Source organism: Muscardinus avellanarius (genome assembly GCF_963383645.1).
Source record: "Muscardinus avellanarius genome assembly, chromosome: 5".
Lineage (NCBI taxonomy): Eukaryota > Metazoa > Chordata > Mammalia > Rodentia > Gliridae > Muscardinus > Muscardinus avellanarius.
The window spans coordinates 130,557,731-130,577,504 of NC_137790.1; positions in this window are offsets into that span (position 1 = coordinate 130,557,731).

A 19,774-nucleotide genomic window follows, 5' to 3' on the forward strand; every position below is an offset into this window, starting at 1 on the left:
AAGTGGGGTTAGGTAAAATCTCAGGGTAGTTCTGCTTTATATCTAATTGCTAATGATGTTGAACATTTTTTCATACATTTATGGGCCGTTTGTATTTCTTCTTTTGCAAAGTGTCTATTTAGTTTTCTTGCCCATTTTTTTGATCGGTTAACCCGCCTATTTTATTCTTAACTCCCATTTTCTATGGTCAGACCTCAGCTTCAGCTGATGTGAACACTAGTCAGAGATCTCTGGTTAATGTTTCATCTGAGAGAATACCAGGACTCATAAAAAATGTGCAATACTAGACAGTTTTAAGATGGCAGAATAAAGCCACTCATTTTCACATCTGAAAGTAACTGACATCAGGAGAAAGAAAAACAGAAATGCAAACTCCTTCTTCAGCAAAACTAGAAGACATTTGTAACCCAAACCACAGTCACGAGGTGAGGCTGTTGAATACGGTCAAGAGCTGTCCAAATGGAGGAGAAAGTACCTGAGAAGGCACCTGCGGCGGCAGATCTAGAGGGAGTTGGCGGCGCCAGCCAGCACCTGGCATTCCTCACGGGGAAAACCAGGGTCTCCAGGAGCAACGGGGACAGGGCATGCAGCCTGGCAGTGGGCGCTGCCTCTGACATCTTGGGGAAGGAAGAGCAAAGTGCTCACGGGACGCCACCGAGCCGCCATCTTTGCAGGAAGCAGTGTGTTGATGAGGCGGTGTGGGAGGAATTGGGAGAAGCCCCAAAGCCACAAACTTCTGCGGGCCGGTTAGAAGCAAGACGGAAGGAAATCACTACTACAGTCCGGGGAACAAGGTTTCTGTGAACCGGAAGCAATCCTGCCCTCCTGAAAAAATTCCTGGTATCTCCTCTTCTGGATTGCCTGCAAAATCCTGATCCAAGAAAGGCCACCTCTTCCAGTTAAAGATGCCCTTGGAGCAAAAGAACAGGAAAATATATGGCGAATCAAGAAGACTCATCATTAAAAAAAGCTGTTGCAAAGCAGATAAAAACGGTGAGCAGGTTTGTAAACTAATCTTGTAGCTACTTTTTTAAGCAGGAAGATGAGTGCAGTCTAAACAAAAGATTAAATTTGCTTTACTTTAGTTATTAGAAAGGTAACCTCCAGAAGTAAAAATACAAAATAAAACACAAACCTTCCAAACTGTCAGGAGGGAGACAACACAAAATAAAACAGTCCATATACTGAAGGATTTTAAGAAGCCATTGAGGCCAAAAGACATGAAGATATAAAACATGGAAGTGAATGAAACTAAGAGAGAAATGCTTACCATGTTAGTGAATGGTCGTAAGAAAGTACTAAAAGATGCCAGGTGCAGCAGCCTATGCCTGTGCATCTAGTACTTAGGAGGCTGAGACTGGAGGGTCATAGGTTCGAGGCCAGCCTCAGCAACTTAGGGAGGTCCCCCACAGCTTAGCGAGACCCTGTTTCAAAATAAAAGATAATAGCCGGGTGTGGTGGCGCACGCTTCTAATCCCCACTTGGGAGCTTGGGAGGCAGAGACAGGAGGATCGTGCAGGTTCGAAGCCAGCCGCGCGTGCTGGCTTAGGAGACCCTGTTTCCAAATAAAAATGTAAAAATAGGTCTGGGAGTGTAGCCCGGAGGTAGAAGGGCTTCCAGGAACCCCAGTACCACCAAATAAATAAATAAATAAATAAATAAAAATAAAAGATAATAAAATAGGGCTGAGGAATGTCTCAGAGGTAGGACTCCTCTGGATTTAACCCCCAGAAACTCCTCCTCCCCTGATACATACAAAAGTACTAAAAGATTCTAAAAGTGAAGGATAAGAGAAAACCCCCAACCAAATGCTACAAATTACAGGTATCTCCAAAGCAAAAGTAATTCAAGCATTGTGGAAATAAAAGGAGCGCGAAGGCATTGTTACCACATTACCTATGGACTCAAGTCAACAAGAAGCTGTGAACTTGGGATTAGGCGTTTAACGCTGGTTTCATGGAAAAAGCTGTGAACGGAAACAGGGAAGAATGCTTGAATATTCTACGTAATATTATAGTAAATATTCTTTATTATGTCTTAATAAAGAATATGATCCACAGTTGAAGGTCCAACCCACCAAATAATGATGCCCAAATTCAGAGCAAGCCAAGAGGAAGCACAAGGAGAGCTCAGAGACAAATGAGAGGCAGGAATGTTCATTTCCCTCTTTAGTTCAGGATAGATCAATGGATCAAATTAAGTAAAGACCGAACTTAGAAATACCAAAACTTACACAATAAGATCTAATTTATGCACCTATCAAATTCTTGAGAATGAAGAACTCACATTCTTTTAGGTGTTCATGGAACTAGCAAAATATATTTTCCTGCCTAAAGTAATGGTGTTTTTTAGTGTGTGTGTGTGTGTGTGTGTGTGTGTGTGTGTGTGTGTGTGGTATTGGGGGTGGAACCCAGGGGCTTTTCTACCTCCGGGCTACACCCTCAGACCTATTTTATATTTTATTTGGAAACAGGGTCTCGCTAAGTTGCAGAGAGCCTCACTAAGTAGCTGCGGCTGGAGCTGAACCTGTGTGATCTTCCTGTCTCAGCCTCCCAAGTGCTGGGATTACAAGCATGCGCCACCACGCCCGGCATGGTATGTTCTTTTAATTCTAGTACTTGGGAGGTTGAGACAGGAGAATTGAAGGTTTGAGGCTAGCCTCAACAATTTACAAGAGAGACTATCAGCAACCTAGTGAGATCTTGTTTCAAAATTAAAAAATGAGAAGGGATGTAGGGAAGTAGAATTCCCCTGGGTTCTATCTCCAGTATCACAAGGATTAAAAGGAAAGAAAAATTATACATAGTAGGCCACAAATAAAACCACACCAAAAAGCAAAAATAATACAGGCTCTTATAACAGAAAAGAAGTAGAAACTACTCACAAAATTATGTCTCACAAAACTACACCACTTAACTTGAACATCTTTAAAAACTCTCTTTAACCCAGGGCGGTGACGCACACCTATACTCGAGTGGCTGAGGCAGGAGGGTCACAAGTCTGAGGCTGGACCAGGCACCTTAGCAAACACCCTGTCTCAAAATTAAAACCTAAAAACAAAAAGGGTAGGGAATGTAGCTCAGCGGTAGAGTGTTCCTGAGTTCAATCTTCAGTGCCACAAGACAAAACTTCTCTTTAAACAATTCAGATTTTAAAAGAAGAAAGAAAATCCATATTCAAATTGCAAAATATCTAGAAAATAGCATTAACAAAAACATTCCATCTGTCGGGACCTGCGGGAGGCCTCTAAAGCAGGGCTCGGAGAACATCATGGCTGGTCTACACACAACATTTTTAAAAATGAAATTATATGAGGCAAGCATAATGAAATAGAAAAATAATAGAACTAATCAGAATCCCAAGAGCTAGTTCTTTGGGGCAATAGAAAGACACCAAAAAGAGCGCGCTGGATGTCTCTACAATTTTACTTAGACGATACAGAACCTGGAAAAGCTGTTGCTGCTACTGATGTATAACATACCGCTATTATTGGTATTTTATATAAATATACATACATATAATTTTAATTTTTGAAAACTTTAGCTGTGCCGTCAGCTTGGGAAATAGTATCTCAGTTTACCGTGTTGAGACATGAACATGTCTATTTTTCATAGACATGAAAAATCTATGGAAGATTCAAGAAACAGGGACTCATAAAGTGCAGAGCAGTACATGTACTATGCTGCCATTCCTGTGGAGGGAGGAGGGAGAAGAGAGGGAGGAGGGAGAAGAGAGAGGGAGGAGGGAGAAGAGAGGGAGGAGGGAGAAGAGAGAGGGAGGAGGGAGAAGAGAGAGGGAGGAGGGAGAAGAGAGAGGGAGGAGGAGGAGGGAGGAGGGAGAAGAGAGAAGAGAGAGGGAGCAGGGAGAAGAGAGAGGGAGGAGTTGAGCCATGTTGGTTTAGAAATGTTAAACTTAATTTTTATTTTCATCTGTACAGGGATAACACACTGTGTTAAATATGCAAGAGCCGGACGTGGTGGCGCACGCTTGTCATCCCAGCATTCGGGAGGCTGAGGCAGGAGGGTCAGGGTTTGCAGCCAGCCTCAGCTGCTCAGTGAGCCCTTTGTAACTCAGTGAGGCTAAAATAAAGAATAAAAAATAAAATAAAGAATAAAAAATAGGGCTGGTTGGGGATGTAGCTCAGAGGCAGAATGCCCCTGGGTTCCATCCCCAGTACCACACACACACACAAAAAAAAACTGCTGAGATAGGAGGATCGCAGGTTCGAGGACAACCTCAGCAAGTAGTGAGATTGTCAGCAACCTAACAAGACACTGTTTCAAAGTGAAAATAAATAAAATAGGGCTCAGGGTGTAGCTCAGAGGTCGAATGCCCCTGGGTTCAAGCCCCAGTGTTACATACACACACAAAAATAAAATCGCAAATGTACCTGGCTTTCCGCATTTATTCAGATACGTTCTCAAAGGTGCAAAACTCTATTATACACATATAATATAATATATATATGTATATATTACATGCATATACAACATTGTTTGTAACTGCAAAATATGGAGAAAACAAACAAAAGACAAGCAAAAATAATGATAAATTCATAAATCCATGAAGTACTATGCTGAGAGAAAAAATGTATTATGGAAAAATCTATGGAAGATTCAAGAAACGGACTCATAAAGTGCAGAGCAGTACATGTACTATGCTGCCATTCCTGTGGAGGGAGGAGGGAGAAGAGAGGGAGGAGGGAGAAGAGAGAGGGAGGAGGGAGAAGAGAGGGAGGAGGGAGAAGAGAGAGGGAGGAGGGAGAAGAGAGAGGGAGGAGGGAGAAGAGAGAGGGAGGAGGGAGGAAAGAGGGAGGAGGGAGAAGAGAGAGGGAGGAGGGAGGAAAGAGGGAGGAGGGAGAAGAGAGAGGGAGGAGGAGGGAGGAGGGAGAAGAGAGAGGGAGGAGGGAGAAGAGAGAGGGAGGAGGGAGAAGAGAGAGGGAGGAGGGAGAAGAGAGGGAGGAGGGAGAAGAGAGAGGGAGGAGGAGGGAGGAGGGAGAAGAGAGAGGGAGGAGGGAGAAGAGAGAGGGAGGAGGGAAAAGAGAGCAGGAGGAGGGAGAAGAGAGAGGGAGGAGGGAGAAGAGAGGGAGGAGGGAGAAGAGAGAGGGAGGAGGAGGGAGGAGGGAGAAGAGAGAGGGAGGAGGAGGAGGGAGGAGGGAGAGGGAGGAGGGAAGAGGGAGAAGAGAGAGGGAGGAGGGAGAAATAGAATAAAGGGGTGGGGTATTTTACCCAAAGGACCCAGATGGAACTAAGGACTGGATGCGTCTGTAAGATAACCCAAAGACCACTTCTAGAAGCCAGCTTGATTTCTCTGCGCACTTCAGGGCTTCATCATGGGAACCAGCCCGTATCCCAGGACGCTGTGTAGAGTTGCACAGCGTGCCCAAGGGCGTCAGCTGCGAGGCCAGGAAAGCTGCGATCTGCCACTTCCATAATTCACCCAACAACACCCAACGCTCCCATTAGGCCAGGAAGCTGAGGTTCCAAGGAGAAGCAGCCCCACTAAGTCACATGGCTAAAAGACAGAAGGGCCAGTCCCATCCTGGGCAGCCTGAACTCCAAGTCCCCTGCGTGCCAGGTCCACTCAGGGCAAGCCATTCAGGAAAACCAGCAGCAGAGCCAGAGGAGAAGTACCCGGGTCGGGCACCCCGCCTGCCCGTCTGCCGGGCCCAGGGCAAGGACGTAACCTCTCAGAGACTCACCGCTGGTGACTCACCTGCCTTTGCCAGGACGAGAGCCAGCCAGCAGAGATATTTTTCCTGCACCTTGAAGGCATTCCTGAGAAGGGAAGTTATTGCCTGCACTTCCGCACCCCGGGAGTGTTCAGACACTGGGCAGGCCACACTGAGAGAAGATGCTGGGCTCAGGAAGGTCTTGTGCTTGGCTCCTTTAAAAGGACGGAGCAGCAAAAGGGCTGGAGTCAGGAGGTGGGCACACAGTCCTGCACCGTCACGGTCACCTCCTCTGAGCAACTGACTCTTGGCTGTATCCAGGCTGCCCCTTTATTAAACACGGAGTTGAACCTTGCCTGTTTCCAGCCCTCATTTGTTAATAGACACTTAGTGGGTGCCTGCTGTGTGCCAGGCACTGTATGCCTGAGAGCGGGGGGGCACAGCAGGGCCTTTGCCAAGCTCCGGACCTGGCCTCTCTCCATCCAGTGGAAGAAGAACTTCACACGTGTCTTGGGCCAGGTACACAGACCTACAACAGAATCTAACTTCCTGCTGGGAATAACACTGTCTCTGAATGCAGTCAGCCAGCAGCGGGCACGCTGAGCCATGCCAAAGGGTGCCTCCATCACACCCCCAAACCCAACTTAAAGCCGCACACCGTGCTTCGGTGGGGATGCTTAATAATATTATCTTGAAAGATTCACTCTGGGCCTTCAATCATGGCTGAGCGAGAAAACAGAAACTCGCTTGCGATGGCCCTCTGCAAGACTGCAGCAGTGTCAACTACCCAACAGAAAAATGAGAAGCTGGCTGTTGAGGAAGCCTTTCGTTTGCAAATTGCCACACTGTCTTCGGAGATATAAGACCTGAAATCAGGGCCTCATGGGCAATCTGGCTGGGTTCAACGGGGAAAGGGTCTGCGGGGGGACATGACTACGCCATCTGCGGTAGGCACCGGGGTGACTGGGTGCCATGGCCTCTCCCGGGTGTGGCTTAAGGTTCTGGACTTGCTGGGGGCCAGGGCAGGGTTCACAGTTTCCTTTAAGCAGCAGTAACTGAGTGCCCTGGAGATCCATGGCTGCAGAAAAATATAAGACCTTCCCCTCTAGGAAGAGCCCACAGAGGGATCAGACCCGGTGATGGATGTGAATAATGTCAAAGACGACGAAAAGAAAGGCCGCCGGAATCCCTTCGGGAGACTGCGCATTACTTTCAAATATATACCTCTGCACACGTACCAAACACCGGACAGAGCTCATCTTCCTCCCTATTCCAAACCCTCCTCAGACTCCCGTGGCTCTCAAAGAGAAAGTTGGCGAGTTCACCCTTGACCCTAGCCCTGGGCCTCCCAGAATCTTCTATGATGCGTCCCCAGCCCATCTCTCTCAGGGAACCGCTTCCCCTCATCCCAGCCTCCCTGTCCCTTCCCGCTCCTTGAACGCCTCCCCCTTGCACACATCTATGTAATTCCATTGGGCCTGAGAATCCACACCTCAGGGGGGCCCTCGCCCCTGCTCTCTGGGAGCCTCTGTGTGTGTTCCCACTACCGCGCTCATCCTAGGGCTGTGGACATCCCCTGGAGGCTGTCTTTCCGTCATCGGAGCCCCAGGACTCTATCCACATGGTCCTGGTTTTGAGAAGATGGTGGGCAAATGGATAGGAAATGCAGCGTGAACACATGCATGAGAGCAACTCGTTTCCCTTGGCAGAACCTCTGCCTGGCAAAGGCCAGGACCGCAGAGTTCTGTGAACTCCGACCGTTCCCTGGATGCCTTTAGTCTCCAATTTTCATCTCTTTACACTGCTGCCAGTGGTACCTGCCTGGCCCTGGTCACCGGGATGATTTGAAATGTTTCTTGGTCCAAATATTACATACACAGGCTATGGCCCGTGTAATCCCAGCGTTCTGGAGGCTGAGACCGGAGGATCGCGGTTCGCGGTCAGCCTCCGATACTTAGTGAGGCCCTCCGCAACTTAGTGACACCCTGTTTCAAAATAAAGAATAGAAAATAGGGCAGGGGGTGTAGCTCGGAGGTCAAATGCCTCTGGGTTCCATCCCCAGACCCACAAAAAAAAGAAAAAAAATAAATATATACACGGGCTATTTTATTAAAAGATGCTCTGGGCACAGGGGCATACCTAGTAATCCCAATACTTAGAAGGCTGAAGGCTGAGACAGGAGGATCGCAAATGTAAGGCTAGCCTTGGCAACGTAGACCCTGTTTCAAAATAAAATAAATAAATAAATAAATAAATAAATAAATAGGTCTGGGGGTGTAGCTCAATGGTCGAACACCCCAGGGTTCCAGCTTCTGTGACCCTTCCCCCCTACACAATACACACACACGATGTTTATTCAGAATAAACCCACTGGCAGTGACTGAACTAAAGAACCCCCAAGGTTTTATTCACAGATGTCCGCTCGCTTTCCCCCAATGCACACGGGGAGCTCACACGACAACGGACTGAGAAGCCCTTTCCTCCCCAGCGCTCACAAAAGGAGCCATCTGTCCAGTTCTAGGTGGACTGTCCCCCGCCCGTGTCTCTGGAGCGAAATCAATGAGGCTTCCCCGGCCTCCCCCCTACCGGGGTTTCCATGGGAATCCTCCCACGCGTGACTGCGCCAGGGGCCCCAGGGTGGAAGCTCGGCTGTCAGCCAGCCAGGAGCAGGAGAAGAGATGAGGGGGGTTGCTGGGCGGTAACCGGCCTGCCCGCTCTGCAAGGTCATTTGAAAGAGACAAAAGCTCTAAGCCAATGAGGCCGGGTGCCATCCCTGCACAGCTGCCCAGTGCCCAGAGGGCTGCCCCAGGACATGCGGGCTGCTGGGCAGGACAGATGGCCTCCATGGGGCCCCACATGGCTTGGGCTGGGGAAAATCGCCACACAAGAGACCCCGAGGGGGTAACACTTAGTGGGACCCTCTGGAGAAAACTTCTCTTAGGATAACAATAATCTTCACATCCCACTTTATTATCTCCCAAGATGAACTGGGCCCACCTGGCATGATGTGTCTAAAACAGGATGCGGGAGAAAAAAAAAAAAACAGAACCATTCAAGCCTCAGGGTTAATCTAGGGGGCGATTATAACAGGGACCCGCCAAGGGTTCTGAAGGCTTCTCCTTAAGCCTGGGGTGTCTCTGGGGACGGTGAGATGCCAGGCATGGAAGTGGAGAAAAGGAGAGTCGGGGCATGTGGGGGGAGCCCCCCAACCCCAGAATCTGTGTGACCTGCACATCTCCCAGAATGCAGCCAACAGGTGGATGGCCCCATGTGCTGGCCTACTGGACTAAGCCTGCTCGTTTCTGAAGACAGATTCTGTTCATTATAAATGACGTTTTGCACATTACAAGCCAGGTGGGGGTGACTCCAGCACCCTGCTGACCTCGCAGAGCTCACCACAATAACTTTCCACCTGCCTGTAAGTGGAGCACGCCCCAAAGTCACACTGGAATATCGCCCCCTCCCCCCCAAGCATCCTCTTATGCCATGCACCTCCACCCTCTGCAGAAGCTCCCCATTGAGCCCCAGCCCTGCACCCTGCATCTCCTCAGCACCGATGCACCTCCTACAAGCCTCAGGCCAGCCCACACGGGGTGCTTCTGCCAGCTGGCGTCTCTCTGTGGGTGCACCCATCCTCTCGGTGTTGTGGGAGCCTCTGGAACCTCAGAATCAAATGCACTGGGCCGAGACCTTCTCCCTTCTCCTGTACCCCCGATTCCTCTCCATGCGCCCCTGTTTCTGCTGTGGATCCCGTGTCTCAGTTGCTGTCAGTCAGCGCCTTCCAATTTCCCTTAGTTCAGACCACCGTTTGGATTACTGTGATGGTCACTCAAGGGGTCTCTGTGATTCCCCTCCATGCTGCTGAGATGGTGAGTCTGACCAAGATGCCTGTCTTCTCCAGGGAGAAATCGCACCCCTTAGACGGGCATCCAAGCGTCCCCGACACCTGATCCTGCTTGTTTCCCCCATGGACAGTCCCCTATCACTTCACACTGGTCATGCCAGACCCTGCTCAGGGCAGCACATTCCTCACATTCCAGGCACCCTGGGCTCCCCAGATTCCCTCGCCTCAGGTCCCCTGGCTGGCTCTGTGGCAAACCTCCCTGGCACCCTGTGTCACGCTCTGCCATCTTAGCACCGAGTTCCACCAATGTCTTCTGCACCAAGGGCAGGGTTCTGAGTTTCTACCCAGTGCCCGGCCAGTCTCCGTCTGTCTCCTAGACCAGCACACAGCCCCAAACCTGCTCCCTCTGGCTACACTAAGAAGTGCCACGCACACTTGTAATCCCGCATTTGGGAGGCTGCGATAGGAGGATCGCAAGTTCGCGGCCAGCCTCAGCTACTTACGGAGGTCCTTTGCAACTCAGTAAGACCCTGTTTCAAATAAAGAACAATAATAATAATAAAAATAGGGCTTGGAGTGTAACTCAGATGTAGAATGGGCCTGGGTTCTATCTCCAGTACCAAAAGAAAAAAAAAAAAAGAGTGCTGCAGGGCTGAGTGTGGTGGTGCTCCCCTGTTATCTCAATACTTGGGAGGCTGAGATAGGAGGATCTCAGATGGAGGCTAGCTCCAGCAAATAAGCAAAACCCTCAACAAACCAAGGAGACCTTATTTCAAAACAAAAAGTAAAAATGGGCTAGGGGTGTAGCTCAGAGATAGAAGGCCTTGGGATTCAATTTTCAGTACAGAAGACCAAGACTGAACAGGAGGAGGAGAAAGAGGAGGAGTTGTTGGCTTGTGGGACTGAGGAAGATATATCCAATCTACACCTCTTACATGGCTTGAATTTTTACCAACAAGCATTTTTTTTTCACAATCAATGTATGCACTGTATCTTATCTTTGTAATTTTAATTTTTTTTTTTTTTGCGACACTGGGGATTGAAGTCAGAGGCATTCTAATTCCAAGCTATACTCCCAGCCCTGTTTTTTATTTTTATTTTGAAACAGGGGTCTAGCAAAGTTGATGCGAGTCTCACTACTTGCTGAGGCTATCCTTGAACCTGTGATTCTTCCTGTCTCAGCCTCCCAAGTACTGGGATTACAGGTGTGCATTACCATGCCCGACTTTAATGTATGCCCGATTTTAATGTATGCATTTTAAGTGGAGATCTAAAATTCTAAACTCAATGTGTAAAGCAAACAAAATCACATGCAATCAGTCACACGCCCTGGAAAGGTCTTCGGAAGATCCACTAAGTTCAAGAGAACTGATTTGAGGGTGCTGGTCTCTCTCCCACAGACTGATCCAGAGAGCTGTTTCCTGCAGCCTTGGCTATTTCTGAGTGGCAGCAGGAAAAAAAAGTTATGTATGGACCATATTTTATTTAAAATGTGTTGCTAAATTTTTAATTTTTTGTTATTAATCTTTTTTTTGCTAAGTATGTATGATCATGTTCTTATGAGTTAAATGTACATATTATGCACTTTTAAAAGAAAATTACTAGCCGGGCGTGGTGGCTCACACTTGTAATCCCAGCATTCGGGAGGCTGAGACCTGGAGGATCGCGGTTCGCGGACAGCCTCAGCTACTTAGTGAGACCCGGCTTCAAAATAAAGAATAAAAAATTGGGCAGGGGGTGTAGCTCGGAGGTCAAATGCCCCTGGGTTCCATCCCCAGACCCGCAAAAAAAAAAAAAAAAAGAAAGAGAAAAAAAAGAAAATGACTACCAAGGGGCTGGGATGTAGCTCTGAGTAGTGTGTGCAAAGACCTGGGTTCAATTTCTAGAACATAAAAAAAAAAAAAAAGAAAAACTATTAGGGGAGAGACTTCTGATGATGACTTTGACCTGAGTCCTCCCGCCTTGATTTTCCACTTGGGGTGGCTCCTTAAAATGGGGGCTGCCTGAGATCTCTAGAAACAGAGAAAGAACCTTTCAAGAGCCTGGGTGTATGACAACAGCCCAGGCAGCTTAGAAAAAATTAAGTAACTGTCATGGTGACTCTTATGGGGTCTTTTCCCAAAAGGGCAAGGGATTCCATACTAGCTTGGACTTTGGTCAGTTCCTGGCATTTGAGTGGACCCCACCCCAGTACCATAGATAATGAGAAAGTCCTAGTGCTGTGAGTGGAAAGAGAATTCTAGGCAGAGGGCCCATGCCAAGCCAAACCAAGAAAGCCAGGCTGCTGGGGATGGGGGGGAGGGGTGAATTGGGGAAAAGTAAAAAGGGGGACAGGAAGCAGGCATGGGGGCACTGCGGGTGTCTAGATCTTATTCATGGCAGCTCTGAGGAGGTTCTAAGCTAGGGAGGAATGTGAAGGATTTGCATTTTTAGAAGATGCTTCTGAGAAGTGGTTATTATTGTTTTTGCTAACCTAATGTGTGAGAAATGGAAACTTATAGCTTTAGCTTGTGTTTTCCTTCTGGAGTGAGGTAGGGCACACCTTGTCATAAGTCTTCATAATACTTCTGTGCGTGTGTGTGTGTGTGTGTGTGTGTGTTTGTGTGTGTAAACTGTCCCACAGTCTCTGCCCATTTGGTCTTTTTTTTTTTTTTTTTCCTTGAAGACTCTTCTACACAATTTAAAGAAAAGATTGCATTCCAACAGGGGTAGCCGTTCTTTTTCCGGTTTGTTTAGGTCTTTTGACTGTGTATGGCAATTACTTTGTCTTGCAGGTTTTACTTTTAAATCATTGAATATATCAGCCTTTCAAATAAAAGAGAAGTAGGGTGATGCACAACTGTAATCTCAGTACTTGGGAGGTGAGGCAAGAGGATTGCAGGTTTGAGGCCAGCCTCAGCAACTTAGCAAAGTCCTCTGCAACTTCGTGAGGTTTCAAAATAAAAATAAAAATGGCTAGGGCTATAGCTCAGATATAGAAGTCCCTGGGTTCAATCCCCAGTACCAAAATAAATAAAGAAAAAGGAAATGCAATTGGAGTTATTTGAGTGGGAAGACTGGTAAGTTGGATTTTTCTTTGCCATGTGCCAAAGATGGCTTCAGTTCTTTTTACTGCTGTGTTTAAGGAAGTTGAAAAAAGTGGAATGGGGGGGGGGCATGTGTCTCAGAGGAATATGCCCTCCTGTAAAGCATGTTTATGCTTTTAACACTGTTTTTCTACAAACTCCGTTTGTGAGCAGCCTTACAAAAATAATGGAGGTTTTGGAGAAGAGGCATTTGGGGGATCTCCCATCAGCCCAAGTGGCGGACGCAGGAGGATTTACTTGGGAGATAGGGGCACCAAAATGAGGAAAGAGAGGCTATGAGAGCGAGGAGAGCCATCTATTGCTGTGGTGCCTCTTCCCAAGGGGCAGGGGTGGGTAAATTCTCAATTCTTCTTTTAACAGTCTTCCCTGAGGCATTTCACCGCCTCCAGCTTTAGACTCATTAAATTGTGGGGAGGGGGCAGAAGGTGAGTGGTAAGACAGGGGCCCCGGATTCCTAAGAAGAGAGAAGTCCTGCCTTCGCCCCCAAATCCCCTAGGAAGCCAGTGTCTCGCAGTAGAGGCCAGAGGGATTAGACAATTCGTGCTCAAGGTCACGCAGAATTCGAACCCAGGCCGAGAGTTCTCCACGTGCAGGAGTCAGCGGTACAATGGTGTCCTCTCCCGCTCTGCTCGGTCTGCCGCAGCCACTCCCCGGGGCTTCTCCAGCCTGTCAGATCCAGGGTCCCGGGCCCCTCCTGGCTCAGCGCCCGTGGCTCCCAAGGCCACCAGGGCGGTCGCCTTTGCGATGGAGGAGGCTCAGGCCTCTTCCCTCCTTCCCAGAGCCCTGCGCCCAGGACTCCGGGTCTCCTCCCTCTCTGAGCATTGCCAAGTTCGCCTCCAGGCAAGGCCAGGAACTGGCTCAGGGCGCACTCTGGCCAGGCGGCCTCACTGCCCCCAGCGTCAGGAATAAACGATTACAACAGCCACCACTTCCCCGGCGCCTACTCCGTGCCAGGCGCTTTACTTCCAGTGCTCCGAAAACCAGGGACGCACAAACAGCGCCCCCCCCCCACGCAGACCACCACCAGAATCACTGTCCCCATTACACAGACCAGCTGCTGCAGCTCCGGAAAGTTGCACGACGCGCTTGGCTCTCGGAGCTAATAATAACGCTCACTAGCGAACGATTGTTTCCTGAATACCCGGCGCAGGTCTAAACCCTGGAACTTCCAAATACCCTGGTAACACCCGCACGATTATCAGATTATCATCCCCATCCGTAGCATGGGGAAACCGAGGTCCGGCGCCTCGCCCAAGATCACCCAGCCAGAGAGTGACAGACACTGGACCCAAACCCAGGCAGGGTGATAATGAAGGCGTGCGTGTTGTGTGTGTGTGTGTGTGTGTGTGTGTGTGTGTGTGTGTGCGTGTGTGTGTGTGTGTGTGTGCGCGCGCGCGTGTGCTGTCTCCACTATACCAAAAAACTGCGGGCTCCGAACCCACGGTGCCAGAGGGGGCCCCAACGCTCCAGCCCTGGGCGCAAACCACCCCCCTGGACTGCCACAATCCGCAGAGACGGATTCCCTGGGACCGGAGCCGGACAGCCCTGGGGGCGCCGGCCCGCACCAAGTCCGCGCGCCAGGCCCGCAGCCCCCGGCCCTCGCGCGCCCCTTCCCAGGAGCTGGCGGGTACTCACCATAAAAGAGAGGGCGAGCGCCGGCCGGGGAGGAATCCCCAGCGCTGGCAGGTCCCGGGCTCCCGGGAGAGACGTCTGCCGCCGCCGCCGCCGCCCACTCAGGGGCGCCCGAGTGACCCCGCAGATGGTGGCTCCCTCCCCAGGGCCGGCGGCGCGTCTCCGGGCTGGTGCCGGGCAGCAGCGCCCTCTCTGCGCGGCGGAGGGCCTGGAGTTGGGAGCGTTCTTGGCCAAGTTGGCGCCCCGGCGCCGCGAGAGGGTGCAGGGGGTCGGGCTGCGGGAGCAGAGGCGCCTCCGGGAGCCGATCCCGGGGGGCGCGGGGAAGCCGGGCGCCCGACCTGGAGGGCGGCGAGCCCGCGCTCAGGGCGCACGGGCCGCGCCTCGGCCGCCGGGCTCCCCTGGGTGCCCGGGTGCGCGCAGCGGGGGCTGCAGCCGAGGTCCCGGCCCGGGCTGCGGAGCGCTCATCGCCGCCCCCGGGGGCCGAGCGCCTTTGTGCACGGGGCGCGCCGGCCGCCGCGGCCAGCTCTGGATGCCGCCGCCGCTGCAGCCGCCGCCTCCCCCCCCCGCCGCCGCCGCCCGCTCCCCGCCTGCCCGGCCGGCCCGGAGGCTGCAGCTGAAAGCCGATCCGGCTGAGCTCATCCCTGAAGGCCACTAATCCAATAGCCGCGGAAGGCGCGGCCGCCGGGAACGCCCCTTCCCCCACCATCCCGCGCCCCGGCCGTCCCAGCGCCAGCCGCGGCCGGCGCCGCCACCTTCTCGAGGCCACCAGCTGGCGGCAGAGGGAAGTGGAGCCCGCGCCCGCTCCCCGGTGCCGAGGCGACGCGGTCGCCATTCACTGGCTCGCCCGCGCGCGCCCCCACGCACGCACTCATTCATGCGCGCGGGGCCTCCCCATTCATGCGGGCGCTGCTGGAGCGCCCGGGTGGGTGCCCCGAGCGGGAGGAGACACCCACGGCCACTAGACAGCGGCGGTGCCTTTACTCAGTGCACGCGGGGAGCCGCAGCCGAGGAAGAAGAATGGTGGAATATCCCCCTTCCTTGGACACACACACACATATCCACACTGTAGGGCTGAGACCGGGCTCCAAAGCGTCTTTTAAAGTCCAATTTCATCCTGCACCTGTTTCCCGCGCCTTCCCCGCCCACCCGGGGCGCGGGGAGGTGGATCTCAGCCAGCCACCAGCGCGCAGGGTGGGCGGCTGCACCGCGAGCCCTGGGGCTGAGATAAGGAAGAAGGCGTGGCCAGAGCCGGGAGACCCAGGATGCTTCTGGTATCTTGGCTTCCTTGGGGGAAACTGAAAGTTCCTGTCCTGAGTGCCCTGCGTGTGATCCCAGAGTTAATGTCAAGTCCCCTCCCAGGCTTTACTAACGCGGCCCTCTCTGGGCCACGCACCAAGCACAGAGCTTGGAATTTGGAGGGTTCAGTTTATCAGGACTTAGAAGCCAACCCCGTGAAGAAAATGCTTTGATGGGGGTTGGGGACCCCTCTGGAGCTCTCTTCCCATACCAGAAATGTAACTTGGGAATTTTTTCTAGTGGAAATGGCTTCGCGGATTAGCTCCTGGAGGCAGGAAGAAAACACAGGCCCCTGGAGAGGTGGCTACCATAGCCTGCATCTGTGGTAAGGCTGAGCATGCGCAGACGGTGGATGCTTTAGGTCTTGGGGACCATTCAGATCGGATCTTTCTCCCAGATGTTTGGGGAAAACCACCCTCTTCCCCCTGCTCCTATTTCCCGCGTTCATTGAGCAAAGAAGGCGTCAACACTATTTAGTGACTGTGGGCGTCTCCGCACGCGCAGGGCAGCCAGCGCTTGAATTGCGTGCACGTGAATGAGTGTGAGGCTTTGTCAGGCTTGCCTTCCAGAAAAATCTCTCAGCAGCAGCGTGGATGGATGGGTGGCAGAGGTCAGTTTAGGAGCTACTGCAGAGGTGCGAGCGAAAGAGGATGCTTCATGAACCAGGACAGCTTGGTCCAGTGGCCAAAAGGGCGTATTGATTAAATATTTATGGTGCTTAATTCTGCGGTTTTATCTTCGCCTGCTTGTGAGCCCCTGCGGCACAAGCATCTGTATCCTGTACATCCCTAGATTCTCTGCGCCTGCACAAGAGCTGTTGAGAGTGCGAACGGAACCCAGCTATGCAGCGGGACTGACCTACATTTACTCTCTTCTCTGGATCTCCTCCCTCCTCCTACCTGGAAGCTTCTGGAAAACATGCTTTGCCAGCTGTCGTGGGGTATAGTCATGCTGGGTGACAAGAAAACTTGAGGAAGCTGGGTGTGGTACTACGCACCTGTAATCCCAGTACTCGAGGATGAACTCGGGTCTTCAAGGACAACGTAGCCTCAATGGCGTAGCAGTGAGATTCTCAGCAACCTAGCAAGAACTTGTTTAAAGGCAAAAATAAAATAAAACAGGGCGAGGGGCTTAGCTCAGAAATAGAATGCCCCAGGACCAAAAAAAGAAAAAGCTTACCCGAGGAAGGATCTGATGCAAAGGCGAGCTTAAACAAGCCTTTCCAGCTGATGTCTTCTGGACTTGGACCCCACCCAGCCCAACCTGGCTGGTGGAGTGGCGGGGTCTCTACTTCCTCTCCATCACAGCAACTTCTAGGACTGGTTGGGGAAAGCTGGCGGCCATCACTTGAGGAACCAACTCTCCCTCTTCCCCAGGAGCTCCAGGTAGATTTCATACTGGCCTTTCTGCCGGGGCCAGCCGGCAAGAGTACGGGTTCTGAAAAGAGGTGTGAGGATGAAGGATTTTTAATTCTAACGTGGGGGAGGCGCCAGCCTACTATCTCTACTGGTCGACGACTATGCCTGGGTCAGTATTCTCTATGGCGCCGACACTCCTGGCCAACGCAGCTTCTGGGTCAATCTCATCTTTATTGCGCCGACACCTGGTTTGTTTTTCCAGAGGTATTTATACACAGCTACAGGTCAATCAACATTCTCGTGCTACCACCACCAGAATACAATAAAGACCAATACAAAACACATACATTACAGATAGGCCTATCAGTACCCTCGTGTCATCACCACCTGATCCTCTCTCAGACCTCTTTGAACTTTCCATAACCCCAAACCTTGTTGACTCTGGGCGAAGGACAGTCAGCTGAGTCAGAGACACCAATCTAGGGGAAGGCCTTAATGGCTCCCCACACCTTTCCAGATGAGAACTATTCCTCAGGCATAAAGCCATGGTCGCAACAGTGCTCCCCAGTACTCCTGAAGGCACCCAAATCCTCTAGCCCCTAAATAACAGGAGAAACAACTCATCGTTTGGGGCAAACAGGCTAGCCAGCGTATAGTAGCTCTTGAGACTGAAGCCAGCAGCCTCCACACTGGCCTCCAGTAAGCTCTGCCTCCTGATAGTCATGCTCTTGTCCTCTTCCACTTAAGTGTGGAATGAACTTACAGATTTGCTTCTCACAAAGAGAATACAGTAGTAGAGACAGGATGCGCATTCCTAGGTAAGTTATAGAGGCTGTGGCTCCTCTTTGGGGCATGTGCTGGCCCTCTCTCTCTCTCTCTTGCTCTCTTTTGGGAATGCCTACCTGGAAAAAGCCAGTTGCCATGTTCAGAGGCAGCCCCATGGAGAGAGGTCCATGTGGACAGAGGCTGGCCACCAACTCCATGGCCGGTTAGAAGCAGATCTCTCCCCGGCTGAGCCTTCCTATGAGCCTGCATCCCCGTCTGACATCATAACTGCAGGTACCCAACCAAGCTGAGCCCAAATTCCTGACTCATAGAAATTGTAATATAATGTTTTTTTTAAGTTGGGGGGTTATTTGTTACACGGCAACAGATAACCACTACACAGTGTTGTTAACTGTCCAAGAGTGAGTCTAAAGTAGTCCCTTGAAACACCAGTCATAGTCTTGTCCCAAAGAAGGCACATTATTACCTAACCAGAGTCAGGCAGCCCCGAGCTTCCATCACAGTTCAGATGTTTTGAGTCTGTTGTAGCACATTATACAGTATGTGGGTAATAAATCTTTTTCTACTTCTCCACGGTGGACTAAAATCCACAGCATTCTTGAAATTCCTGGGCCAAAGGCAAGCCATGACTGGGGCAGAATGTCCTGTCGGGGGCTGCTGCAGTCAGGGGTTTCCAACCCCTTTCTTTAAATTTATTGTTTCTCTCTCTCTCTCTCTCTCTCTCTCTCTCTCTTTCTTTCTCTCTTTCTTTTTGAGGTACTAGGGATTGAACCCAGGGGCATTCTACCTCCAAGCTACACCCCCAGCCCTATTTTTTTATTCTTTATTTTGAAACAGGGTCTTGCTGAGTTGCAAAGGGCCTCCCTAAGTAGCTGAGGGCATCCAAGAACCACAGTCCTTCCATCTCAGCATCCCAAATGCGCACCACCACCCCCAGCTCTAAATTTTATTTTTAATTGTATAAATTTATGGGGTACAGTGTCCTAACGTGATAGGTTTTAGTTATGAAAACCTTGGACTCCTTCTCTGTCTTGCAAAAATCCTAAGTATGGTTTTATAGTGGTTGAGGAAATACTCTCAGTTCTGAGAAATTTTGGAGTGCACAGCTTGCTTGGGGTAGGGCAGGGGTGCTGTGCCAGGACAGGAGGCAGGGTCTAATGAGATCAAGTTTTTCTCTCCGCCTACAGTGAGCTGTTGGCAATGCAGCAAGGGTAAGAGGTAAAATAAGTGAATCAAGGCTCTCATCCCATCAGTGGATAAATATGTGTGTGTGTGTCTGGGCATTGAACTCAGGGCATTCTACCTTTGAGCTATGCCCGCCCCCAACTGTATTCTATTTTTTGTTTGGGAGCAGGATCTTGCTCAATTTCTAAGGGTCTTGCTGAGGTTGCCTTCAAACCTGCGATCCTCAGCCTTCTAGGTAGTGGTATTCCAAGTGTGCACCACCATACCCAGCCTGGGTATAAAATTTGAATGGACTTACTGGGTGATAACTGAAGGCAGGTAGGGTGTGGCTATAGAAGGTAGATCACGGGGGCACATTACCTTGAAGATTATATCTGTTCCTGCTCCTTCTCTCTTCTCTTTCTCTCTTTCTCTCTCTCTCTCCTCTATTCTCCCTCCTCTCCTCTCTCCTTTCTCCTCTCCCTCTCCCTCTCCCTCTCCCTCTCCCTCTCTGCTTCCCAGCTGCCAGGAGCTGAGCAGCTTTCCTGTCATAGTCCTGTGGCCACGATATTTCTGCCTTGGAGCTGGCTGACTCTGGACTGAACCTCCGCAACTGTAGCCAAATAAAGGTACTTTGATCACAGTGATGGAAAAGCTGAGCAGCACACGGATTTTCCCAGGTAACTCCAGCTAGACTTTCAGCTCCCTGCCTGCCTGGCATGACATCTCCTCCAGGACAACTTCCTGGCAACACAGGCTTGGCATGGTGCCATCCATGGCACATCATTGGCCAGTGTGTGTGTGTGTGTGTGTGTGTGTGTGTGTGTGTGTGTGTGTGTGTAGTACTGGGGATGGAACCCAGGGGCATTCTACCTCCGAGCTACACCCTAAGCCCTATTTTTTATTCTTTATTTTGAAACAGGGTCTCACTGAGTTG